The sequence below is a fragment of the Strix aluco genome, chromosome 1, assembly GCF_031877795.1.
Source record: "Strix aluco isolate bStrAlu1 chromosome 1, bStrAlu1.hap1, whole genome shotgun sequence".
Lineage (NCBI taxonomy): Eukaryota > Metazoa > Chordata > Aves > Strigiformes > Strigidae > Strix > Strix aluco.
Window position 1 is genome coordinate 117,819,711 of NC_133931.1, and position 12,229 is coordinate 117,831,939.

At 35.5% G+C, this 12,229-nt stretch overlaps 1 long non-coding RNA gene across 1 annotated transcript in view; it reads left to right on the plus strand.

Moving 5' to 3' along the window:
* The first annotated feature begins 9,694 nt into the window (after nt 1-9,694).
* LOC141926448 (uncharacterized) overlaps nt 9,695-12,229 on the plus strand; it is an 84,392-nt gene continuing 81,857 nt past the window's right edge. Inside the window, exons 1-2 of the long non-coding RNA XR_012624124.1 lie at nt 9,695-9,764; nt 11,519-11,599. This is a non-coding gene — a long non-coding RNA (uncharacterized LOC141926448). The remainder of the gene's footprint in view (nt 9,765-11,518; nt 11,600-12,229) is intronic.

A 12,229-nucleotide genomic window follows, 5' to 3' on the forward strand; every position in this document is an offset into this window, starting at 1 on the left:
TTACCTTTGAAGCAAAAATTACATTTAGGTGCTTTCAACATTGCATATTCATGCTCATTTGTCATCCAAACAACTTGTATCTTCTGATCTTCAAATATAACATTTGTTGAATAGATTAGTTTTCTGTATTACAGACATAGATAAGTTTGAACTTATAAAGACAGAAAGAAGGTTTCAAATTGGCTTTAAGAAAAACAAGGTCAGAAAATACAACCTTGCCATTCTTACTCACAAAATTTACTGCAGCAGTTAAATCAAAATTCAGTAAGTGAACTGAAAAAACTCCAACTAGTGTCAAAACGGCCTGGTAGATTAGATTGAATCCAAAGTAAAAACAATTTTCCACTGGGAGAGCTGGCAAGGCTGAGACAGATCCCTGCTTATTGGACTAGAGCTGAACGATGCCAGCTCTGAGCCCTGTGAAATGCAAGCAGCAGACAGATAGTCTAGATAGGAAGATTCTTTGAAACTTTTATATAAATAAATGGGAAAGCAAGATATGGGCCAGGGGAGTCACCACAATTGTTTCACCAGCTTTGACTCCAAGTGTATGTCTGTCAGCCTTTTCCTGAGTATTTCTAGTAGGAAGGTGGATGCAATCACTGTTCTATCAGGCATCACAAAGTGCTAACCAGATGTTGAATCTTATTGTCCTTTTTTCCTATGACTTCCCTAGTGAGATGTTTCCCAGATCACTCTCTCTAAATCCCTGTCTCATAAACATGACCATTAAGGCATTCTGACCACAAATGAACCTATTACTTTTTGTAGGAGAAGAAATAGTTTAATGGTCTTCAAGTAATTTACCTTTGTCATTTCATTTAGTTCAGGGAAAGATCGATGTGAATGGGACTTGAAAGGGCAGCACCATTTGAAGGAAACTTTGAAAAGACAGTGATGATCCAGCTCACTAGCATAACAGTTGTAGCTGCAGTGTTTTTCTAGCAAAGCACAATTCACTTTTGAAATATGACATTCTTTCAAACACTTACAAAAAATAATATGTCTTTGCAGGCTAAAAAACCCATTCTCCAGTGTTTTTATACAATATCTGAATCTCTGGAACAATCATATTACAAGGTATTAATATTAAGAAAAATAGACAATTTTTTTTTTTTTTTTTTTTCAGCCTTAGGTTTGGTTGTTTTTGTGGAGTACATGGCTATCCCCTAAACATTTATTAGTCAGACTAGAGCTTTTGGTTATCAGATTCCAGAGCTTTAGTTCTAGCCTCCAGCTACCTTTTAAACATTCTACAGACCTCTTGCCTCTGGGTGTTCTGTGCTTGTTTCTGACTTTCAGAAACTTTTCTTTAAGATGATCTATTTGCTCTTATTGAAAATCCAAATGATAGCTTATTAAGTAAGAGGGCTGAATAAGCAATTCAAATCTCTTTTAAACAAGTAAGAGAAAGTAACTGAAAACACACAGTGTGACCCCAAATTACCTTTTGTCTTCAGCATCTGATTTTCTAGCATTAGGATTTTCATGTAACAAACAATATGGTTTAATCAGGTGTTTGATTTTGTTGTGATCGCTTGGAAAATTAATTATATTTGTAATCATGTGCTGAGAAATTACTTTAAGAAGCAACATTTCCAGTGTAAAAAGCATTTGTTTTATTTCTTTTTGTTCAAAATTTAGGGCATGAAGTCCCCTGGTGCATTTTCTTTTCATGAAGCAGCTTCCATTTATAGCATTTATTAAGTAGGTAGTATCACTACCAGTATTATAGATGAGGAGGATGCATGCATTGAATAAAAAGTTACCAGGACATTTGACTCCAAATGTAAACAGGACAGAGTGGTTTTACAGTTACAGATTTATGAGAATCAGGATTGTGCGTGTCCATAGACACCCTGGAGAGCCTGGATCACATGGGTCTTCCAGCCCTTTCCATCAGACTACATGCTATAAATTACATATAGCAATACCTATACATATAGCTTCCTGCTATAAATTTTGAGTGTTCCTGCAGAGAGTCACTTCAGACTCTAGAACATTTCACATGGCTTGTGTTGACAGGGAGATGTAGGGGATAAAAGACATGATAAGAAGATCAGCATCACCTCTGTTGCAAGCCAAAAATGACTGACACAGTCCTAAAACTAACTGAAACCTGTTTTGTTGGCTTAATTCCACTCTGAGAACCGTAATTGTACATTATGGCTATCACTTTTGTACTGAGAGGGAAAGCTAGATCAGCATAGAGTTAATTCCAGTTTGAGCAAATCTGAGGGTCTCTGAGTAGAGCAATATAAGTTTGGGTGACAGAGAAGAGTCCCCAATCTGAAGTCTGCTTTAGCTCCCTTTATCTCATGTTCCTTCTCTCAGTACCATGGTCTTTATAATCCATTGAGCTAGTTATGAAACCATATACGTGACATACTTTTTAATATCAGAGAGAATAAATGGATCAGTGAGGCCAAATTGCAGTAATTTTATAGTCTTTAGCCAGTATTTTATGGTGTAGAATGAAGTCTCTCACAGTTTGCAAGGTATCCCATAATCACCTCCAGTTCTTTGTTCCACCAGGCTATGTTTACATGGGGTTGCTATGTGGACAAGCTGGACATGCACATATGATGCTAAGGTGATGGTAAAGCATTCAGCTTTCAGGCACCCCAGATTACAGGAGCAGACCCAAGTGTTTCTACTTTACAGCTTCAAGACTAAAATCCACCCATGGTTTTGGTGGTTAATTAAAACAGAAAGAAATTTCTGAAAGGTAGTCCATAGTCATTATTTTCAGGAGTTGAAGTATTGCCAATGTGTTGTTTTATTGTACAGAGTCTATTTCACAGTTTAGGTCTTTATAATGTTGTTAATAACTTTAAAATTCATGTTAACTCTTATTTTCAAAGAATTGATCCAAAGTTAGAGATTTCTAGACTGAAATATTTTCAGTTTAATGTTTTTTGAAAATACATTTTTCTATAAGAAATTTTAGAATTGTTATTCTAAGCTTTGCACTCTTCCTTTACTTTTTTTAAGTATTATTTTTTCCTTCTGACTCATAAGCACTACATCCAGGGGTTCAGAAATATATATCCAATTTTTTCTTGATATCCTGACACTGATTTTAAAAAAATTGTTTGGAGCTTAAGTATAGAGCTATATCCAGTGTCCTTATAGGATGAGTTTTTTATTCTGGAGAGGGTAAGAATAACCCTTCTCAAATCCTGGTGCTTTGAAAGCAGAACCATCACATTACAGACTCTAGTATTTAAGTAGCTCTGTTTTAGTATTTTGGACAGTTCTGCTTGGGATGAAAAAGTTTCGTGAAAGGAAATGAACAAACTCGTTTCCATCCAGGAATGAGTAATTTTATTATTATTATTACTAATTAATAATAAAAATATTATTGTTATTGTTATTATTATTATTATGTTAAGAAGAAGAACTAAACTCTTCTGGACTATGTTTCTTTATTTTGATGATTTGTATATGTTGCTGGAGTGAAAATGCAAACTTCTCTTCATATTTTTGTAGACTTATAATGTTTCAAAATCACTTAAACTGTTGATATATAGTTATCAACATTCTGAACACAACTGTGTTGAAAAAAATCTAGGCTTTGTGATCTGTACAGTGGCACTGGCACCAGTGGAAAAAGCTATAGTCAGGAAGAAGAAACACTTTCATACAGGTCATTGTCCATTTAAAAATGTCATATGTTCTATTTCTAGCAATTACCAGATGTTATTTAATTCCCAGAAACACTAGATGCCCTCTTCCATCCACCTCCAAAAGAGAGAAAGCATCAAAGGGTAAAAAAACCCCCAACAGCTGTAGATTAAACCACAGAATCACAGAATCAAGTAATTATTGAGGACAATGCATGGAAAAAAAAAAAAAAAAGGGCTAAGACCAAAATTGCAAAAGCAAGCAATCAGAGGGGCCCCCTACTCCTCAGGTAGGGCACAGCCAGCAATGAACATGCCACCAACAGCACCTGAGACTCCTTGAAGTTGTCTGGGAAAATTGTAAGTGCTGGGTAGTCATGGAGCTGTGATAGGACCAAGGAGCCAAAGCATTCCCACAGTTGCCAGAATTGCCCCACCACTTTCTAAATTTCTGTCCAGCTTTCCCCAGAGGTACTTCTTACCTACTGATACCACATCACTAACATCCACAGACGGAGTGGAGACGGAAATAACAGGTGAAGTGGACATTTAATTTGACCTAATGCAGCCATTGTTATATTCATATCAATGAGTGTGATCAACCACTCACTCCAAGAAGAGATTTGTTATTTGCAACTGTAAGAAGTCTGGGCAGATTGGACATACTTACCTGTCCTTTTACTGCTGTTAATCAATCTTATGTCTTCTTGGCACATTAGCTTGTTATGTTTTGATTAGGCATGGAAAAAGATGAATGACTATAAAAATATCCAAGACCTTTTTTATGCATTTTAATTTTCTGTGTCCCTTGCTTTCTAATTTAATTAAAACACTGTGCTTTCCCATTTATATTCCCATTAATCAATAAAGCTGCTTCACAGGGTAGTATATTAATCAATATGAGTAAAGATCTATATTCATGCATACTAAGCAATTTATTTACTTACTATAATAATATTACATATTTTTCTTCTTTATGCCATCAGAAAATATCGTACTACCTGATTTCCTACAAAATATTCTTCAGGAAAGTTTTTAATTAGTTCAGAGAAGAGAAAAAGTTTTAGTTATATCTGCCTATATATAATCTTCATTTATAGGGAAGAGCAAGAATGTTGAAAGGGTTTCACTGGACACCAGGATTTTATGACTGAGGTTATCACCTGATCCTGAGGCTTCACAATTTACAAGCATATCCTGTGAATCCTGAGGCTATCAAAATCAAACTGATCATGTCAAGAGCATGCTTCTGTTGCTAGTGTGATCATGTTTTACTAAGGCAATATACACATAAAAGTACATTCTGTTATTGGGGGCTCTATTTTCTATCACTTTTGCTTTTGTCTAATCCAGAGTTATTTGTAAAAGACACTGAGTGCAAGGCCCACCACAGCTCTAGAAAAATACCTCATTAAGGCCTACCACAGCTCTGAAGGAATACTCCACATATTAAATGGTTAGTTTTACTGGTTTGTTTCTTTCTTTATTTCTAATTGAGCATGTGTAACCAAAGTAGAGCAAATGAATCAGATTAGGCATGTAAAGCAGTAACTGTCAAGATTTGTTCAAATCAGAAATAATCCTGGTGATTCACTCAATAGAGCTTTGATTCATTTTAGCAGTGACAGGATTAGGCATCCAAAATTACAAACCATAGTGTAAGAAGGCATAGTTTCTCAAATAAGAGGTAATAATTATACAAACATGATGGAGCAGTGAGGAGCAAAGTTGTACCCCTAATAGAAGACATTTCTCATCATCAGTAAAAGACATTGGTAAAAAATGTTTAATCCAAAGGATGATCACTACCAGCCACCAGAAAACTTCAAAGGAACGTTTCAAAAAACAGGTAGGAGGTCTCTTACGAAATCAAATATATGATTTGGCTTAGTAGGAGGGAAAAACTGTCTTTCCATATTAAGTTTTAAAAGTGGCCTGGAACAGATAGCCTTTTACCATAAATTCCAGGAAATGCATTCATTTAGACCCAACTACAAACCAGAGATCTATATTAACTGTGTAGTCTGAATACCTGAATAATTGATTTTGTCTTGGATGCAAGCTTCTTGTGTTATTGTGGTTACATATTTGGTGGTCCCTTGGTTGCTAGTTGTCTGAATACTCTTGTGCTGATGCCTCTGTTTGACTGTGAGTTCTTGGTATAGTAATGATGATTTATGTTGCTGTCACTCTTCTTAGCATCTGGGAACTCAGAGCTTCTAACTCTCTTTCTGCCCTGCCACAGTTAATAATAGCAATAATAACTTAGTTAAATATGTGAAGATGAAAATGGAGTAAGGCATATGTTGATATTAAATAACCTGATTTTTTTAAAACAGTGCTGATGTGGAGCTCAGGTTCTTAGCTCTTTGTGATACCTGCTTAAATACAGATAGTTCTGATGTAAAACAATTAGATCTGATTAATAGACAATGAATTTGGAGGTCATAACAAGAGGCACACAGTGCAATGTGTTGCCTGAAAGAAGAATTTTTATGACCAAATACAATTTTTAGCAATGAGGGAAAAGCAATGTGATCTTCTGAGCTGACTGTGTAGAAAAGAGCAAAGAAGAAACCGGTATAGTCCTGGAGGCCTGGACAAGAATTTGAGCAAAACTAGACCAGACATACACAAGTCCTTGAGGAGTTGGACAATACCATTCAGTAGCCCCTCTTGATTATCTTTAAAAGGTCATGGTGGTCTGAGCAGATTCCTGAAGAATGCAAGGTCACTCTTAAATTCAAGAAGGGCAAGAAGGAGCATCTGGAGAACCACAAGCTGGTTATCTTCACCTTTATCCCAGGGAAGGTGATGGAGCATATAGATCTGGAAACCATTTCCAAATTTATTAAGGACAAGAAGGTGATTTGGAACAGTCAACAGGGATTTAGAAAGTAGAAATTATGCCTGACCAATGTCCTATTCTTCTGTGAAAAAATGACTATTGGTGGACAAGTGTAGAGCAGTGGGTGTTTGTCTTGAGTTTAGTAAGGGTTTCAATTTTCAAAACTGTCTACCATAATATCTTCATTGACAAGCAAATTAAGTGTGAGTTAGATATGTGGGTGGTGAGGTGGGCTGAAAACTGACTGAACTGTCAAGCTGAAAGGGTTGTGATCAGTGGCACAAAGTACATCTGGAGGCCAATCAATAGTTGAGTAACCTATCAGATAAGAACAAAAGTTCTGCTGGAGTCAGTCAAATAACCAGTAGAACTCGATCAAAGTTCAACAGCAAAATTCAGTTTCTTTGCAACATACACTGTCATTACAAATCTTTACTGGTATTGTTCCATTGATCTTCCTAGTTTTTGCAAAAAAATCTGAATGTTCACAAGCTCACAGACTAGAAAGTATTCATTGTCACAGTATCACTGTCAAAACTGGAGACGTCATCATGTTTTGGATATAGACTGTAGAAATTCAGAGAACAAAAAAGTAAATAAATGTGAAGAATAAACCAAGAGAGAAGAGAAATAGAACGATCAAGTGCTCCCTAAAAAGCAGATATCTGGGAAGAACAGTTTTGAATAGGAACTTAAGCTGAAGATTCCTAAGATTCACTAACTCCTGCTTCTTTGTACGTTTGTCTGCAAGCAAAATCTGCAAAACTGTATCAAACAAAAAGCACTAAAAAAAAAGTTGAGAAAAGTGGTGGATGGGACACTATCCAAGTTCTTAATTTCTTAACTATTCAAACTGGAAGACAAGAGCTGCCTTTGAATGTATTACCCATGGTAGTCACACACCAGAGAAACTGAACCTAAATAAAATTAATTATTAGTCTACATGCTGCCCAAGGCTTCTTTACATTATTGTTTGTTTTGCATTTCCACTGTTTTAATTACTGTTACAGGGGAAGAAAATTTGTTTTTCTACACACCTTTATTTTAAACATTGGCAATTTATTCTGACACTAGAGCAAAAATTATAGAACACAAAGAAAAGATAAAAACTATTCCAGAGTTTTTTTACTCTTAGGCCTCTATTTCACTGTCCTATGAATTGGAGATATATAAAATATCTCTGATGAGCAATTACTTGTGTGAGAAACCAGCCATGCAACATTTTTGACATTTTTAGGATAAAGGACACATCTTTCCTGCCACAGGTGAGGAAAGAGCAGCGTAACTGTAGGAAAATCAATATGATCAAATTAATTATTGCCATGAAGAATATTAATAGTTACAATAAAGGGCAGTTAGTGATCCTTCATTTTATACTACAGGATAGTTAAATAAATCTATTAAAATATCTACTCTGTGAATGCATGAGTTGTTTGAAGGACGAGTTTAACATACTATTTTTAAAACTCTGTCTTCACAGTGCTCAAGAAATAAAAAGATACAATTTTTTGCTTTCAAAAAATGTAAAGAACACTAATGATAATAAATTTCTCCTCACTTCCCTCTGTTCTTGCTCTGTTTAAGCCTTTGCAGGTTCAGCTTAAGAACAGCTAGTGGCAGAATGGTAGTAAACGTGACAACATCATTTTTCAACATATAACCATTTGAAATGGACATCCTCAACATTTTAAGCATAAATTCATCTGAAAACTCTTGTTCAAAATACAGTTATTTAAGGCTCTTCACTGAGACAAAGAAATAATACAAACTGCCTGGGGACCAGGATGTATGGGAAACGTCAAATTTTCATCAAAAGGTGGCTTTCTATTTCTGCTAAGCTTAATTTATATGCCATGAGTTTTTACACTTGAAAATGTTGGCATGAGATCTCACAGGTACAAATAAAGCAAGATTAATGCTTCCTTGTTTTCTAGTGAATAGTAAAGCATGCACTACCGACTTGCATTTCAAATGAATTGCCAATGAGGTAGATTGGGACTTGCAATTAGTTACTTAATGTGAGTAGGTAGTTAAAATATCTTTAGGTGAACTGAAGTGTAAATGAAGCTGTGTGCCATTCTGTTAACCTGTGCTTTCATTCATTTCATTAGCTTGCCATTTCAATATCCATACAGAACTAGTTGATTTAAAAACTCACCATCATCATCCAACATATGCAACATCACAGCTGTTCCCATTTATGTAAGGGGTTTGGTTGTTTTGTCTTCAGGATCCAGTTGTGCTGAAGATACAGGCAGTAGCTTTCATACCTTTCAGTAAATAAACAGCATGGGTTTTGTACAATAGATAGTCTGGGCCAATGTAGGTCTCTGTTTCAGGGTGATCTAAATAACTCTACCAGCCCAGTGACTGTATTGACTAGAGCTTCAGTGATGATAACAGGAGCTTAGATACCTTGTTGACATATAGGTACCTGAATTTTGTTGTCTCCAAATTCCATCTTCAATTCCTCTCTTTGTTAATTGGCAAGATGTTTGGAGACTTGTGAATACAAGGTTCCAGAAAGAAATAAGGAGTAATTATGATCAGGCTTCAGCTTAGTTCTGTCTTGATTTGAAGCATGCTGAAGAGCTGTATTACAGGATATGGCAGCATGCGCCATTTTCACTAGAATTGATGAAAAGTAGAGACCTTTCACCCATTTAGCCTCTCTTCTTTCTTTTCTTTTAGTAATTCTCTGTTTGGTTATGACCAAAATAACTGAGAAAGGATTCGGGTCCAAGTCCCTGATTTTTAAAGAGCATCCACTACCTCCTAATAGTACTAGTGTGGCAAACAAAGTGCCTAGCAGCTTTGAAAACATACCCATTATTAGCTTCTTAAAATAGCATACCAAATCAATAAAAGAGCATGAACTTCTAACCTGGATTCTCCACTCATGGTAGGTTTTTTGCACTACTGTGCAAACACGCTTCTCTGCGTTATCCAGCAAAGGGAAACGGCACTGGCACAGGGAGTGAAGAAACTGGGGTTCTTCAATGTAACTTCATGACCTTGGTAGTGTGGAGCCCAGATTTCTATGCACAACTGAATGTTGTACCATGATGCTTGCATCTTATAAAATGTTGGAGCTATGTGTGTTCTAGCTTTTAACAGGCCTGTATAACAGTTGAACAGACAGCTTTATCAGCTTCTAATAGATTCTATATGTTCCTTCATTGCATCTTGAATTCTCTGATCATTGCAGCTCACAGAGGCTTATTTCTTCCCCCGGAAATGAAAGATGATTGGATGGCAAAGGACTCTGTACCATAGATTTTTAACGTAAGGTGAGAAGAAACCTACTTTTTATATGGTACGACAGATCATACGATATACTCTGTGATATTTATGGGACTGTTTTATAAACAGCAACATGACAAGAAAATTTCAACACTCAATTATAACCAATATAGAACAGGCATATGCAGGAAAGGGATACATTATTTGGCCACAGACATGTGAACTCCATGAAACATAACCAACAGACATAATGGATATGTGGTTATACCAGTGGTCCCAGAGACCAAATAAATCCATGTATATGAGATAAAGCCTCTTCTCTTCCCCCATCTGAAGAAAACAATAAATAAAGTAAAAAAGATTAAACAGGTATCTTGAGAAAACAAAAAGATATCTGGTAATGCTCTTTTTCGTCTCTTTAAACCTGATACATAGCAGATCAGTTTTCATAAGATCTTTGTTTACCTGTGATTAACATCTGTAGTTGAAAAGAAAAGCTTCTCACACTATTTTAATCTTTGCATTTACTTAGATTCTAAGCAATTTGTTTGTGTCTACATTTGAATAAGGAAGGGTAATCCTAGAGTTGTCCAGACTGTCATTTACAAATGACTGCCCATTACTCATACAAAAGAAGTTATTTATAACTTGGTCACTATTAGAATACAGAGAATTACAACCTGTTTATTTTAGGCTTGGTAAATTGCCCATAGGTTGATGAGCTGATAATTATATGTTTCTTTCTTCAACTGATGGGACAGACATAATATTAGTTATTTGCTTTAACAATAAGGAAATTGTTCAATTTGTGCTCTAATTGACTAAATTACACCTGTGGAGGTCTAAAGAATTTTCATTATCACCTGTGTGAAAACAGCACGTTTCTATTACCTACATTTATGGGTTTTTTTCTATTTTAACCCCATCATTACCAGTTCTGTGCATATCACTAAAATGAAATTGCAATAATTTTCAAGCTTTAAGCACATTTCATATTTGAATGTATGCCAGCAACTATAGCACTCAATCAGTTCCCCTTTATGCTGATTTTTGATGTATTTTCCTTTCAGAGTTACAGCTCAAAAAAAACAACAAACATAATTCAATACCTAGAGCAAAACCCTGGAAGTAGCAGCAAAACAAAAATATTTTATTGGAAAGAGATAAAATGTGCAAAGTCATTTCTCTAAACAAAATGTAAAACTTCATTTTTAGAGGACAGACACATTATCAAGTGTGTTATACCTAGGAAAAAGTAGACCTCTTAAAGTTACTTTATGACATATATTTAATGGCTATTTCTGTCAGGTCTACTTATATGATAAATTCTTTAGGGCAGGCATCTTGCACATTGGAATAATGTGCAGATACAGACTATCTTCTGTATTTTCCCTTGGGTGTTAAAATAGTAAACACAACAATAAACTGAACTGTGCTCATCTGGCTGAAACCAGACTTTTTATGTCTCTATATGTATTTCAGGTTAAGTCTACCAATTGTCTAGCCCTGGACCACTAAGAATATTTCTCTTGGCATGGTTGCTTCATGGAGAAAAAGAGCACTAAATTAATTTCCTTAAATTAAATTTCACTTAAAATAGATTTTTTTGTGTGTTGTATCCAAAACTGGTCAAGAAAAAAAACCTTCAAACAAATTTTTTTCTCTGTTTAATGTTTTCAACCAAATTATAACTCACATAATTCTCATGTTTGAGAGGCAAGCAAGTATAGTTACTATACGAAATTTCACAGTTTTGCCATCATTCTCAGCTAACCCAATATCTTCCTCTGTTTGTGGCCAGATACATTAAGGCCACACTACACTGACAACTCACAGAGAGGTGCATGGACCCCTGTTGGGAGTCCCTGAAGACATCTGAAAGGTAATAGTCATTGATCTAAAAGAATAGAGATTCAGCAGCCTACACAACTTATGTCCTGGCTTCATATTCCAATGCCTGCATTGTATATTCTGTCTCTCCCTGCTACTGGTGTGAGTGGGTCTTTATAGGTGTGCAGATTGAGAAAGGAGTCTAATAGTCAGCAGCAGGTAGAACATAAAAGATCTGTCAGGTGTCTCTGCTGCCTCTTGAGGCCACTTCTAAGAAAGGAGTTAAGGGAACATATTACTTCTTCCTGTCTCATGGTCAATTAAAATTATATTTTGCTTTTTGCTTGTCTGAAATATGTGAGCTCCTCAAGCATACATTTTCAGCAGCTATGAATAACTGGAAGATGTTCCCACAGTGTTTAACTGACCATGTTATTTTCTGCTATAATACCACTGATTTTCATAGGAATTCGGCTTGAGGACCTGAAGACTAACTGTTTAAATATAGTAAGCATGACCAAAATTTCAGTGAAATACAAGATAAAGAAAATTAAATCTGTAAGTAATTTTTAAACTTACAGAAAGTGTGTATCAGCAAAAGCCTTTTGGTAGATTTAGCTATTAGAAAGTAAGGATAATGGTTTAGAACTAGTAACAACAGTGTGTTTATTGGTACTATTTT